General features: G+C 39.8%; 2 long non-coding RNA genes across 2 annotated transcripts; both read right to left on the reverse strand.

The window, feature by feature from the left end:
* Positions 1 to 9,198: 9,198 nt before the first annotated feature.
* Positions 9,199 to 9,803, reverse strand: LOC138891410 (uncharacterized). Its single transcript, XR_011413456.1, has 3 exons — positions 9,685 to 9,803; positions 9,428 to 9,480; positions 9,199 to 9,344 (listed from the first exon to the last, which is right to left on the reverse strand). It is a non-coding gene; the product is annotated as an uncharacterized lncRNA (long non-coding RNA).
* A 1,567-nt stretch (positions 9,804 to 11,370) lies between these two features.
* LOC104098362 (uncharacterized) lies at positions 11,371 to 12,212 on the reverse strand. Its single transcript, XR_011413457.1, has 3 exons — positions 12,082 to 12,212; positions 11,541 to 11,620; positions 11,371 to 11,459 (listed from the first exon to the last, which is right to left on the reverse strand). It is a non-coding gene; the product is annotated as an uncharacterized lncRNA (long non-coding RNA).
* Positions 12,213 to 12,761: the final 549 nt, after the last annotated feature.

Below are 12,761 nucleotides of genomic sequence, written 5' to 3' on the forward strand. Positions count from 1 at the left end.
TTCAAAGAAGAATTCGACAATATTTGTCGAAAGTTGGTAATTTGAAGAACTTAAGAGTTCATAAGTTTGACCAAGAGTTGACTTTGATGTTATTGGATGGTGTTACGAGACTTTGGATAGGTCTATATAATTGAATTGAACTTGTGTACAAAGTTTGAAAGTAATATGAAGTGTTTAAGTGTGATCCGGACACTCTTTTGCCTTAGAATTTAGTTTATAGCCTCGATTCTTTGTTGTGATGTTCCATAGGTAGTTTGATGCTTTGGATAAGTTTGTATGATATATTTGTACTTGTTGGTATGATTGCATGGGGTCCTGAGGGTCTCGGGTGTATTTTAAAATATTGGTTGAGAAACTAGTTAAGTTAAGGATTTGAAGTTTGACGATGTTTAATATCGAATTAAAATGACCTATTTTCGGTATTTTGAGTGCGCGAGCAGGTTCGTATCATATTTGATGATTAAAATGTATATATGATTTGTGTCCGAGAGGTTTCAAATGAGTATTGGGTGCTAAAATAAAGATTTTCTTATTGCTGTTTTTTTTTCTTGTGTAAATAATTACGAAAATGTCATTGAAATTTTTAGATTTCTTTTAAAACTTCAAACATCATATCTCCCTCATTTTAAGGCCAAATTGGATAATTCAAGAGGCTATCTTGGGTGTAATCTCGCATGGATAATGTTGGGCTTATCAAACGTAAGTTTTAAGATCAACTAGGACCTGAATCGAGCTAGGACAACTGCTACATTTTTCTTCTTATTTCGAAATTTAGTTACTTTTTCTCACAAGGTTTTGGAGCTCGGTTTTGAGCGATTTTGGAAGGGATTTTCAACTACAAATATTGGGTAAGTGATTATAATCAATTTTTAACTATATTTCATGAATATACCTTAGATTTTAACATCCAATTTGTTTGACCAAAAATATAGATCTTGGTTCAACCCAATTAGATTTAAATAAAGACGAGTTAATCTTAGTTAAAAAATAATATCCTAAAGATAAAGCTATCGATATCGTGACAAATAACTAGTATATTTATCCGGATGGCAATGAATAGAAGCAATAATAACAGTATTCAATGATCCAAAAAGGTAAAATATGGCATTAAATAATAATAAATAGCAATAAATGATATTTAAGTAAATAAAACGTGTGAGTCACCCGAAAATGGATGAGATCAGTGGATATTATTTCTGACAATGATGAATGATTGATAAACCCTTGAACACTTAGGTTATTCTTGGATCCGGTGGAAAATGCTAGACAAGAATCTTAGTAAAAAGGTTGTTTTTGTATACTTGCAATACGACCAGATTCTCTCTATAAAGTCAATGTATTTTTTACAAATGAATATCTCATGTCCCCTATCATTGTGTCTCTTTCTATTTATAGGGAACATGTTCCTAGAAACCCTAATAGTACATGTGTAGAGAATATCTACTAGAATATTCTCTTTTATGTCTTATCTTAGAACTAGCCATTATAACTCTGTCTAAGATGCTCGACCCCGACCTTGAACTACAGTGACTTCATGACCTTGATATTTGCTGACTCTTCGACCGCACCCTTCATCACTTTGAGGCTACTTCGCCCCGAGGCCAATTTTTGTGGGGACCTTACTAATAGCACGTGGTGGTCGATGAAGGCTATAATGGTCCTGAAGTGACTTGCTTAAATCAAAAATATATTTTGGCCCATACAGTTAGTCCCTCTGCTTATCGAGGTCATCGTCGCGGACGAGGTCGATGAGTGGATAGTGTCGTTTGTGGTTGAGTTTTACCGAGCTGGCTATACAGGTCGTGGTCGTGACAATCAGGCAACATGGATTTCTAAGGGTCGCACATTTTGAATTCTTTGAATTTTCCCGGGAAGTCCGTTGGAACCATCTGGTCCAAGAGAATGAGTGACGTCATGACATCATGCGTTATGATGATGCCGTTTCCCGATAAATTGCATCGATTCACGTGTGACCCTTGATTGGTTCTGCCATTTCGATCTCCGTGCTAATCATGGCATGTCATTTCTATTCCGGTGCCCCCAAGTCTTATAAATAGGGGTGGTTTGCTGATTTTGAAATTTTTTCAACTCTTTCTTCATAAGCATAACTTCTTCTTGTTCTTGTTCTTGTTCTTCTTCTTCTTCTTCTAATCAGTGGGTACGATATTGAGTATCGACCCCGAACCGCCATCAAGTCTCAAATCTTGGCAGACTTCGTGGCTGACTTTATGCCGGCCCCCGTACCCGAGGTTGAAAAAGAACTACTGATAAAATTGAGTACATCTTCGGGAGTCTGGACCCTCTTTACGGACAGTGCTTCAAACACGAAGGGGTCCGGACTAGGCATCGTACTAAAATCACCCATAGGTAATGTAGTAAGACAGTCTATCAGAACTACAAAATTGACTAACAATAAGGCCGAGTATGAGGCCATGACTGCAGGTCTCGAACTAGCTAAAAGCTTGGGAGCAGAGGTCATAGAGGCTAAGTGTGATTCCCTCCTCGTGGTAAACCAAGTTAACGGGGACTTTTGAAGTCCGAGAAGACCGAATGCAAAGATACTTGGATAAACTACAGGTGAATCTACATCGATTTAAGGAATGAACCTTGCAACATGTACCTTAAGAACAGAACAGCGAGGCCGACGCTCTTGCAAACTTAGGTTTGTCGGTCGAGGACGATGAACTCAACTCGGGGACTGTCGTACAACTCATGAGATCGGTAATCGAAGAAGGTCACGCCGAGATAAACTCCACGAGTTTAACCTGGGATTGGAGAAACAAGTACATAGAGTACTTAAAAAATAGGAAGCTTCCATCGGATCCAAAGGAGTCGAGAACTCTACGCACAAAGGCAGCACGATTCACTTTGTCCGAAGACGGAACGCTGTTTAGAAGGACGTTCGATGGACCGTTGGCAATATATTTGGGACCGGGAGATACCAACTACATCCTACGAGAAGTTCACGAGGGCACTTGTGGAAATCATTCTGGTGCCGAATCGCTGGTCTACAAAGTAATCAGAGCAGGGTACTATTGAACTGATATGGGGAAGGATGCAAGGGAGTTCGTTCGAAAATGCGACAAATGCCAAAGGCATGCGCCCATGATTCATCAACCCGGGGAACTACTCCACTCGGTCCTCTCCCCATGGCCCTTCATGAAATGGGTAATGGACATCGTTGGCCCTCTCCCGTCGGCCCCAGGTAAAGTTTAGTTTATTTTGTTTATGACTGATTATTTCTCTAAATGGGTTGAAGCACATGCTTTTGAGAAAGTCAGAGAAAAAGAAGTCATAGACTTCATTTGAAACCACATCATATGTCGATTCGGGATGCCCACCGAGATTGTATGTGATAATGGAAAATAATTCATCGGCAGCAAAGTAACTAAATTTCTCGAGGATCACAAGATCAGAAGGATCCTATCAACACCTTATCATCCCAGTAGGAACGGACAAGCCGAATCGACTAACAAAACCATCATCCAAAATCTTAAGAAGAGATTGACTGACGCCAAAGGAAAATGGAGAGAAATACTACCCGAGGTTCTATGGGCATACCGCACAACATCGAAATCCAGTACCGGAGCAACACCGTTCTCATTAGTTTATGGCACCGAAACTTTGATCCCGGTCGAGGTCGGAGAACCTAGCATCAGGTTTCGATATGCAACAAATGAGTCAAATAACGAGGTCATGCATACAAGCCTAGAATTGTTGGACGAAAGACGCGAAGCCGCTCTCGTCCAATCGGCCTCCCAAAAACAGCGAATCGAAAGATACTACAATCGAAGAGCCAATCTTCGACATTTTAACATCGGGGACTTGGTGCTAAGAAAAGTCACCCTCAACAACCGAAATCCGAATGAAGGAAAACTGGGTCCGAACTGGGAAAGACCGTATCGGGTTCTTGAAATCATCGGAAAAGTATCCTACAAGCTCGGCACGATAAATGGCGAACAACTGCTGAGCAATTGGAACATATCGCACCTAAAATGATACTACTGCTAAGGTACGACCCTTTCCGTTTTCATTTATATTTTAAACTAACCCCTGCAAGTGTTCGACCAGAAACAGTAAGGAATTCTTTGACACGAAGCCTTTAGGTCTGAAAGCACGCGTTGCACTCCTTTTCCCTTAGACCGGTTTTTTCCCAAATGGGTTTTACGGCGAGGTTTTTAATGAGGCAACCATTAATCGTGCTAACTTAGAACAATTTAACAATATCCGAGGTTTCTTTACAATCAACCTCGAACACTGGGGGGTCATTGCCCTCGAATGTTAACTTTGATATGAGGAAGTTACTTCATGGCAGCAGGGTTGCGATAGGAAAAATTAGTAAGGGCCAAACGGTCAAACGAACTGTGCCCGTATAGTTTGCTCGAGCCCTGGCACAAAACATGTACGCATGTATAATCATTTATAAAGAGAAGTATTTTTCTTTACAATTCCATACTCTCGACCTATTATGTAAATATGCTTAAGGGCCGACTATAACCAGAGTTCGGATAATTACCCCCACGCTCGGGGATTGCCGTCCGAAAAATAAACGAGATCGAATTATTAAAACTCTAAGATCATAAAACCTTTCAGGCAACCCTCGATTTTTATAAGCCACAGCCAATCCACTCGGGGACTAACTCTTCGGGCAAGCTCGAAGTAAAACGGAAAAATAAGCCCAAGGGGAAAATCCCGAACTAAAGAGGCTACGGCCGAATTAACATGGATCAGAGACGTCCGAATTCCGTACCAAAATAGGACTTCGAATTCTTTCATAAACCGGTTAAAAAAGGCTGCCCCCGACAAAATCATAAAAGGCTTCGATAATATCAAGCCTCGAAAACTCTAATAAGTACAAAATTGTTTGAACTCTTGAACGATTCCTTATTTCGAGCCAAGGCATTACGAGTTTTTTGCAAATACAAATGATAAAACAAAATTTCAAGCCGAAAATGGGAGAAAGCCATAAACAACCTTTCTTACAAAAGCCTAAGGGCTAAATTACTTCGAGTTCGAGCAAGCACTTACTCGATCGAAAAACCTAAGGGTTGTACTAGTTCGGTTCTAATCAAATTGCCTAAACCTCGGACACAAATTTATGCTAAGGCATTTTCGACCTTCATAAAATACAGAAAAGCAAAGGAAAAACACAAGAATCAAAAAAGCAAGAAAAGCCTTATATATATATATATATTCAAAAGTTTTTTTTACAAAAGGTCAAATTGGCCCCTGAAAAGATACAAAAGAAAAATAAGAAACCTAATATCCTAAGTGGCTTGGTCTTCATCGGAGGCTGCATCCTCGGGATTTTCTCCGTCCTCAGATTCGCCCGAGCTCTCGGAGTCTTTCTCGGGGAAGGCTAGCCTTCGGGCTCTGGTTTCCTCCGCCTTGGCATTTTCAATTTCGGCCGCAACATCGAAGCCCTGAGCACTGACCTCCTCGAGAGCTTCCCTTCGAGCCTGCCATTTAGCATGTTCGACCATGCTCTTGGCCTTGACCTGGTTGACCTCAACATCAATCCTGAACTGGGCCACTTTAGCGTCAGCTCTTTTATTGGCCTCGACCACCTCGGATCTAGCCAATTCGAGTTCATCGGCCAAGCTTGCCTTATTAGAAGTGGCCAAATCCAATCGATACTAAAGCTCCTTAATCTTCTCGATCTACACCGAGGCATTTTCTTCTGCAGACCAAAGCTGGGTCTCAACCAACTCCAATTGCGCTTGGATGACCTCCTTTTTCGAAGCAAGGACGTCTATATTTTCTTTGAATTTTTATGCCTCGACCAATAGCTCATCTACCTGCGAATTGAGCCGTTCAATCTATTCGAGCCTCTGTCAAACCTAAAGAATTTGATCGTTAGTGGTTATCTCCAATTAATCTTCACTAGCGTGAAGAATTCGTACTTGCTCAGCTATTTCCTCGTGCTCATCTCGAGTCGTTGCCAAATCTGTCCGAAGCTTCTCACTAAGAAGTTTGTAGGAGTCACTTTTCTCAATGAGGTTCCGAACTTCGGCCCCATGCTCCTCCCGAATTCGGAGAAAAGCCTCGTGATGCAACACCGAAGTCTACAAACATGGAAAAAGATGTTAGAATTATCTATAACTCTAAGTGTAAAAGAAACGGCAGAGATACCATCGAAATTACCCGATTCAGAGCATGTTGAGACTCGTTGAAAAGGTAAGCGGGTCCTACCGCATTCATCACGGTTTGATCCTCTTCGGTTACCAAGGACCGAATATAACTAGCAATCCCCACAGGGGGAGAGAAAATTCGGGGATCCTCCGGGATGGAGAGCATTATTTTCCGCTTGCGATCGGGATTAACACTCGGGGCCGGAAATCAATCCACCAGTTTTGGAACCGATGTAGACCCGGTAGAGCCCGACCATGATGATTTTTTCGACACCGGTAATCCGCCGAACCCAATAATCTCCTCTGAGGCAACTGACTCGAGCCCATCCAGAAAACCGTGAATGTTAGTCGACTCCTGAATACCCTCGTAAGATCGACATTCCAACATGTTGGCCTCACGAATCATAGCATCCAAAATCTGAGGGGATCCGCTAATGTCAATTACCCCGAGCTTGTCCCTCGAGATATCTTCTACTGCCCGAGAGATCTTGCCCTTGGTCTCCCCTTCAACCATCTCAGCTCGAGATGAGATAATCTCGACGTTTCCTTGTTTAGGAATTATGGCTAGGTTTCCCTTATCAACATCTGCCGATTCGGAGGATTGTTGTATCACAACATTAGCCCGTACACAGGCTAATTCCTCTTCTCCTTCCTCGGGCTCATCCCTTAATCGGTGGATCGAATCCGGAGGCATGATAACGGAGCCCCCTTGGGCTTGCGAGATTTCTTCGCCGGTTTTTTCTTTTCCAAGACCGGGGAACTCGGTGCATCTTTTCTCTTCTTCTCTTTAACCTGCTTCGGGGCAGGGACCTCTTCATCCCCAGATAGGGCCTCATGGCAACCTTCCTAAGTCCTACAAAAGGAAGGGGGGGGGAGGGGGGAGGGTAAGCAAGCGAAGAAGAACATTTAATAGTTCCACCCAAACACGCTTGGAGTACGGTCTCTGCAGCACCAAACCTTCAACCCATTGTTTAAGACCCGGAATCGGTTCCGGCATCCGAGCCACGGCTGTAGCAAGAAAGAAAAAGTGGATCAAAAAAATGAAAGGCAGTCACAAATTAAAGCGCTCGAAAGGAAATAAGTACTGACGGTTCATATTTCATTTCTCAGGAAAAGGCATATCATCGGCGGGGATCAGGTTCTAGGTTTTAACTCGAACAAATCGGCCCATCCAGCCCCGATCATGAGTCTCGTCTATACTCGAGAACTGCGCTTTGGTGGCTTGGCGAGCAAGCTTGATTAACCCTCCTCGATAGAGTCGGGGACTATAAAGGCGCATAAGGTGATCGAGGTTAAAAGTCACCCCTCGATTTTACTTGAGAAGAATCGAAGAAGAATCACTATTCTCCAAAAAGAAGGATGGATTTGGCCAAGGGTCACGTCGTATCTCTTGCAAAAGGCGACGATGATAGGGTCTAATGAACCCAACGTGAAAGGATAAGTATAAACACTTAAGAACCCTTCCACGTGGGTAGTAATTGATTCTTCAGCCGATGGGACTACCACGTGCTTGTCGCCCCAGTTGCATTCCTATTTTACTTTATCGAGAATTTTCTCGGTGATTGAACACTGGTACCTCGAGATCGGCTCATATCGGCCCGGTACCGAAGAAGATTTTTCAACCTTAAAATCGATGACAGTTGAGCACCCTACCGGAATGAATTCCTCAGGGCAAGGCTCCGCCGCATCCTCGCCGCTGGCGGGTCGTGATGAAGAAGCGGCCTCTTTTTGCGGTACCGTTTTTGAGGTTTTCGCCATTGATAAACAAATGGAACGAGAATTAGGGTTGTATGCGATGTAAAATATATGAAGCAAAGGGATTTTTTGAAGAAGATGCAAGAGTAGAGAAAAAGCTTTTGAGTAAAATGTTTGGATGAGGATGAAAGTGTGAATATTTATAGCCTGGTGATGACGATTCAGAATCGGTAGTGGCCGACCAACGACTGACAGGCATTTAATGCCTTGGTAACTGGACCGACATGACGTTTGTTACATACGTCATAATCGGGTTCGTCGCTGACATCATCATCCACCAAGTCGGAGTCCGAAAATTCATATCGTTTCTCATCATCTTCTTTCCGAGAAACGAGGGGACTATCTGTATACGGTCAAAATCGAGTTTTACCCTTCGTATGATTAATCGAGATTGGAACATGTTGGTCCAAGGTTCATCACTGTAATATCGAGCCATGGTGCGAAGAATATGTTGTCGAGCTCGAGACCCAGAGATCGATCAAGATCGAGGTCGGCCAAGATCGAGTTCGAAGACCCAGAGACCGATCAAGATCGAGATCGGCCAGGATCGCCATTAATTCTCTTTTTCTATTCTGTTTGGAACCATATTTTGTTGTGTTTACACTTAATGTGGAAAGAAAAGATTATGAGCAGTGGGATAATTAACCAATATACGTAGTCCTTGCTTGTGTACAAGTCAAAATAGTTTGAGTAGGAACTTTTCGTTTTTAGCTTTTTCTGTAAATACTGTAAAACTTGAGTACTTTTCTACTACAAACTTAAATCATTCTAATGAAATGTTGAATTATATGCCTTATCTAATCGTGTATGATCTATTCTATCCCCTTATTTTCTCTTTTTACTATTTCTTTCTGCAGAACACTTTGTAGTGAAATCAAGACAAAAACCACATGTAGTAACTGATCCAGAGAGTAGGAGCAACTGCAGCCAATGCATAATTCCATAGCATGATCACTGAGCATTCACTTTCTCCAACTTCAAACAGCTGTGTAATTGTACCTGTCCATCGATCAACCAGTTAAAATTAGAAAAAGAATTGCATTAAAAGCAATTAATCTAACATATACATTTAATTGCCTCGTATTTGTTGAAGTGTGCCACCATCTAATCTAATAGCTTAATATTTTAGATAAGATATGTACACACTTCAACATGGTATGTATCAATGTGTGACGGTCGCACACGATTCAACAATATTCTCCAAAAACATAAAATAAAAATAAAAAAAAAGGATGGAAAAGAAATTGGCGTAGAAGAGGTAAAAGAAACCTATGGTCATTGCGGAAGGAAGTGCATATTGCAATAGAAGAACAAAATGGTAGTACAAGGGATCTGATCCCACCAATCCAAAATGGCTTGCAACTTTGACAACAATAATGCTACATAATGGCAAGGCCACATACCTCATTACCTGAACTCCTATTACAACCTACATTCCTACTGCTGATTTTTTAAGACCTGCCATTGAAATTAATACAATAATATAAAAAATCCAAAAAAAAAAAGAACAAAATTCATTACATCTATTTTAAGGATATTACCTCTAAGAAGATTTGCTCCAACTATTAATGTCATGGCTGGTATTGTAGCCTCTCTGCAGCGTCGCAACATGGTGTGTTTTGAGTCAACGGCGTAATGGCCAGTATAATAGAAACATGGGTGAATTCAAGATTTAGAATCAATTAGTTAGTGTCATCTTATTATACGTATATTTTAGATAAAATCCACCTCTCACTGTGAAACAGTGACGACTAAGTTTAATTAGTAAGTTTATTTGATTGAATATGTATCTTCATACCCTAACAGAGATGCAGAGCTTTGAATCACGTGAAGTGGAGCTTCATTTCCAATCATCAGCTTTCTTAACAATGAAACTACACCAATCAAGATTCCAACAATCTGCAATATTAATGTTAAATTGTTAATTAATAGTGTCAGTTTAAAGAATTAATTATATAGCTATTGAGAATTGTTGGGCTAAAACGAACCCAAAAATACTCTTAACATAGTGTGATATTGTCCGCTTTGGGCCAAGCCCGTATGATTTTCCCTAAAAGGCTTCAAACCAATTTCTTATAAGTAACTTATTTTTCTTTTCTACGTTCCATGGGACTTTGTTCACGCACCCTCACCACGAATCATCAAGTCCGTTAGGACAAAAAAATTTAGAAATAAAGTAATTAACGTGATCATACATACCGTTGCGATAGTTGAAGGTGCAAATAGCATTCTCAAATTGATCCTTTCAGCCCAGATATTGATATGCTGTTTCATTTTGCTAACAAAAGGTTCCTATTGAACATTCAAAACAGTGTTTGGTAAATATAAACAAGAAAAAGGCTAAGGCGGAGAAAGTGAAATTAGGACATGATCTTCTGAAGATTATTAACTAAAATGAAAAGAATTACAAAAGGAAAGAGGAAAAGAGAAACCTTCTCTCTATCTTCAAACACAATGAGAGGCAGTGCCAGTTGAGCTTCGTAGTCCTGATCAGATTTTATGTTGTCCTTTGAAGGGAAAAATTCTATACAGCTTTCAGAAAAAATGTTTGTGGTACTATGTTTGATTCCACGTGGTTGAAGGATGTTGTAGATATAAGTCCATAAATATAAATAGACTGTCCCAATCTTCATTATTGACAATCCAGCCAATAAATAAATAAATAAGTGACTAATTAAGTTTACTGTTCCTTTAATTCGCGATTATTTGGGAAAATGAAATGAGAAAGAATGAAACTGGAGAAGAATTAATTAGTTGTAATAATGGGAAATGGACATACGGCCATGGAGAGTGATGCATAGGCTTCTCCATTAGTGGAGCATATGGAAGAATCTCCAAAGGGACTATTCTTCTCCTCACATACTGCAGGAATTATCAAAGACGGATTTAATTAGTACGAGTTCAATGAGTTCAACTGAATAAGATCACGCTTATTCTAAATCCACTGACTTTGAATTTTGGATTAACGGTCATTCATTATGACTGTTCCTGAAACTGAGGGTCTATCGGAAACAAGCTCTCTACCTTGATCACAAGGTAGGAGTAAGGTCTGCATGCACATTATGTACCCTCCCCAACTCCACTAATTTTAGGATTATACTCCCGAACTCCACTTATAGGATTATACTGAGTTTGTTGTTGTTGTTGGCCATTAATTATGACCTGCTGATATTAGAGTTTAAGCTGTTGGTAATGACTAATTAGGTCAAGTAAAGCTACTACGTATTACCTGCAGCACAGCAAGCAATGACGAGGCCATGGTGATGTTGAGGACAGTGGCGGACCCACGTGGTGACTAGCGGGTTCAACTGAACCCGTTTTACCAAAAAATAATATTGTATATATATGTATAAATTAGGATTAAAGCTGTGTAAATTTTGTATAAATATTTTATTTGAACCCATTTGACAACTATTATTTTACGACTAAAGTTATGTACTTCTAAGATTGAACTCGCTTGCACAAAATTCTGTGTCCGCCACTGGTTGAGGAGTTTTTGTGATTTTTACAAGTATCCAACCCAGTAGTGAACCGATAGTAAATGTGACAAGAATGTTTACAGGCATGAACCATCTACACATAAAGTTGCCATACAGCAAATTGAAAATGCGATGATTTACAAAATTGCAGGAATTAAAAAGATTAATCACTTACAATGTGATTATGTTGCCCGCTGTTATCGTTTCAGCTAAGCTGCTTGCCACCGTCGCCGGTGTAAAAACATAAAACACAAGCTGGTCCAATCAAAGTTTAAACAACACTTGTGAGTTGTGAACTTTCAATATATTCAATATATAGTAGTAGAGTTGTATTACTATTTTTGTCTTTTCTTTATAAAAAATTTAAGTATTGTTGATGGAAGTCATTTTCATTGTTGAAAGAGAATGTTTTATGTGAGAAAATCATATTTTGGTGCTTGATTATTAAAAAATATTATCAAAAGAAGGAAGATGACTTTCATTAGTTATCCACGGAAGTTAGTTTCCTTATCGTATTTTAACCTTTAAACTTCTTATTACTCGATAGTAGTTAGACATTATTATTAATCATCAAAAAACTTTACGATTGCTAATATTATTATCGATATTTTTCCATTATAATACTTACGAAAAATATTTTCTACTCGCCGGTCAAATACCAAAAGATATTTACTTGAAAAATGACTTCCCTTAGATGGAAAAAGGAAGGTTTACACTGTTCAAATGGTGCCTTGCACAAGATCCAAGGAGATTAACACGTTCCAGTGCAAGGAATAAGCCAACTACAGTTATGACCAGCGTTTTTAGAACAGGCATTAGTGCCACGACGAACAACTCGAGGAATCCCTGTTAGAACTAAAAGTGTCAAATTATCGAGAATAAAAACTAGATGCGGAAGCATACCTGAATCCATGAGCGCCACAGAGAATACTGGATCTTTCAATTTACGGTTTTCCAAACCAAGACATAAGTCGTTCTACTCTTTCCAGCGATGAGATGTTAGAAAGAAAACCATATGTCTGATTTGAGGACCATAACCCATTTAATAGGTGCACAAGTTTATGTATTTCTAATTTAGCTCATTATTAAATTAGAAATAACATTTGGGTATCTACACAGAAGACCCATACTTTATAAGGTATCCTTTTGTTCCTTTTAACTTTAAACCTTAGTAGATCACTTTAATTTAGGCCAACCTTATAGTGATAGTAACCAACACACAATTATTCTTAATACAATATATGTGCAAGTCCATAAATTCTAACAATCTCCCACTTGGACTAACACACACACACACACACTCTCTCTCTCTCTCTCTCTCTCACACACACACACACACACATACCTGTGTAATTGTATATCAGCTTATGAGCTCGAAATATTTGCTATCACACAA

Source organism: Nicotiana tomentosiformis, chromosome 2, assembly GCF_000390325.3.
Source record: "Nicotiana tomentosiformis chromosome 2, ASM39032v3, whole genome shotgun sequence".
Lineage (NCBI taxonomy): Eukaryota > Viridiplantae > Streptophyta > Magnoliopsida > Solanales > Solanaceae > Nicotiana > Nicotiana tomentosiformis.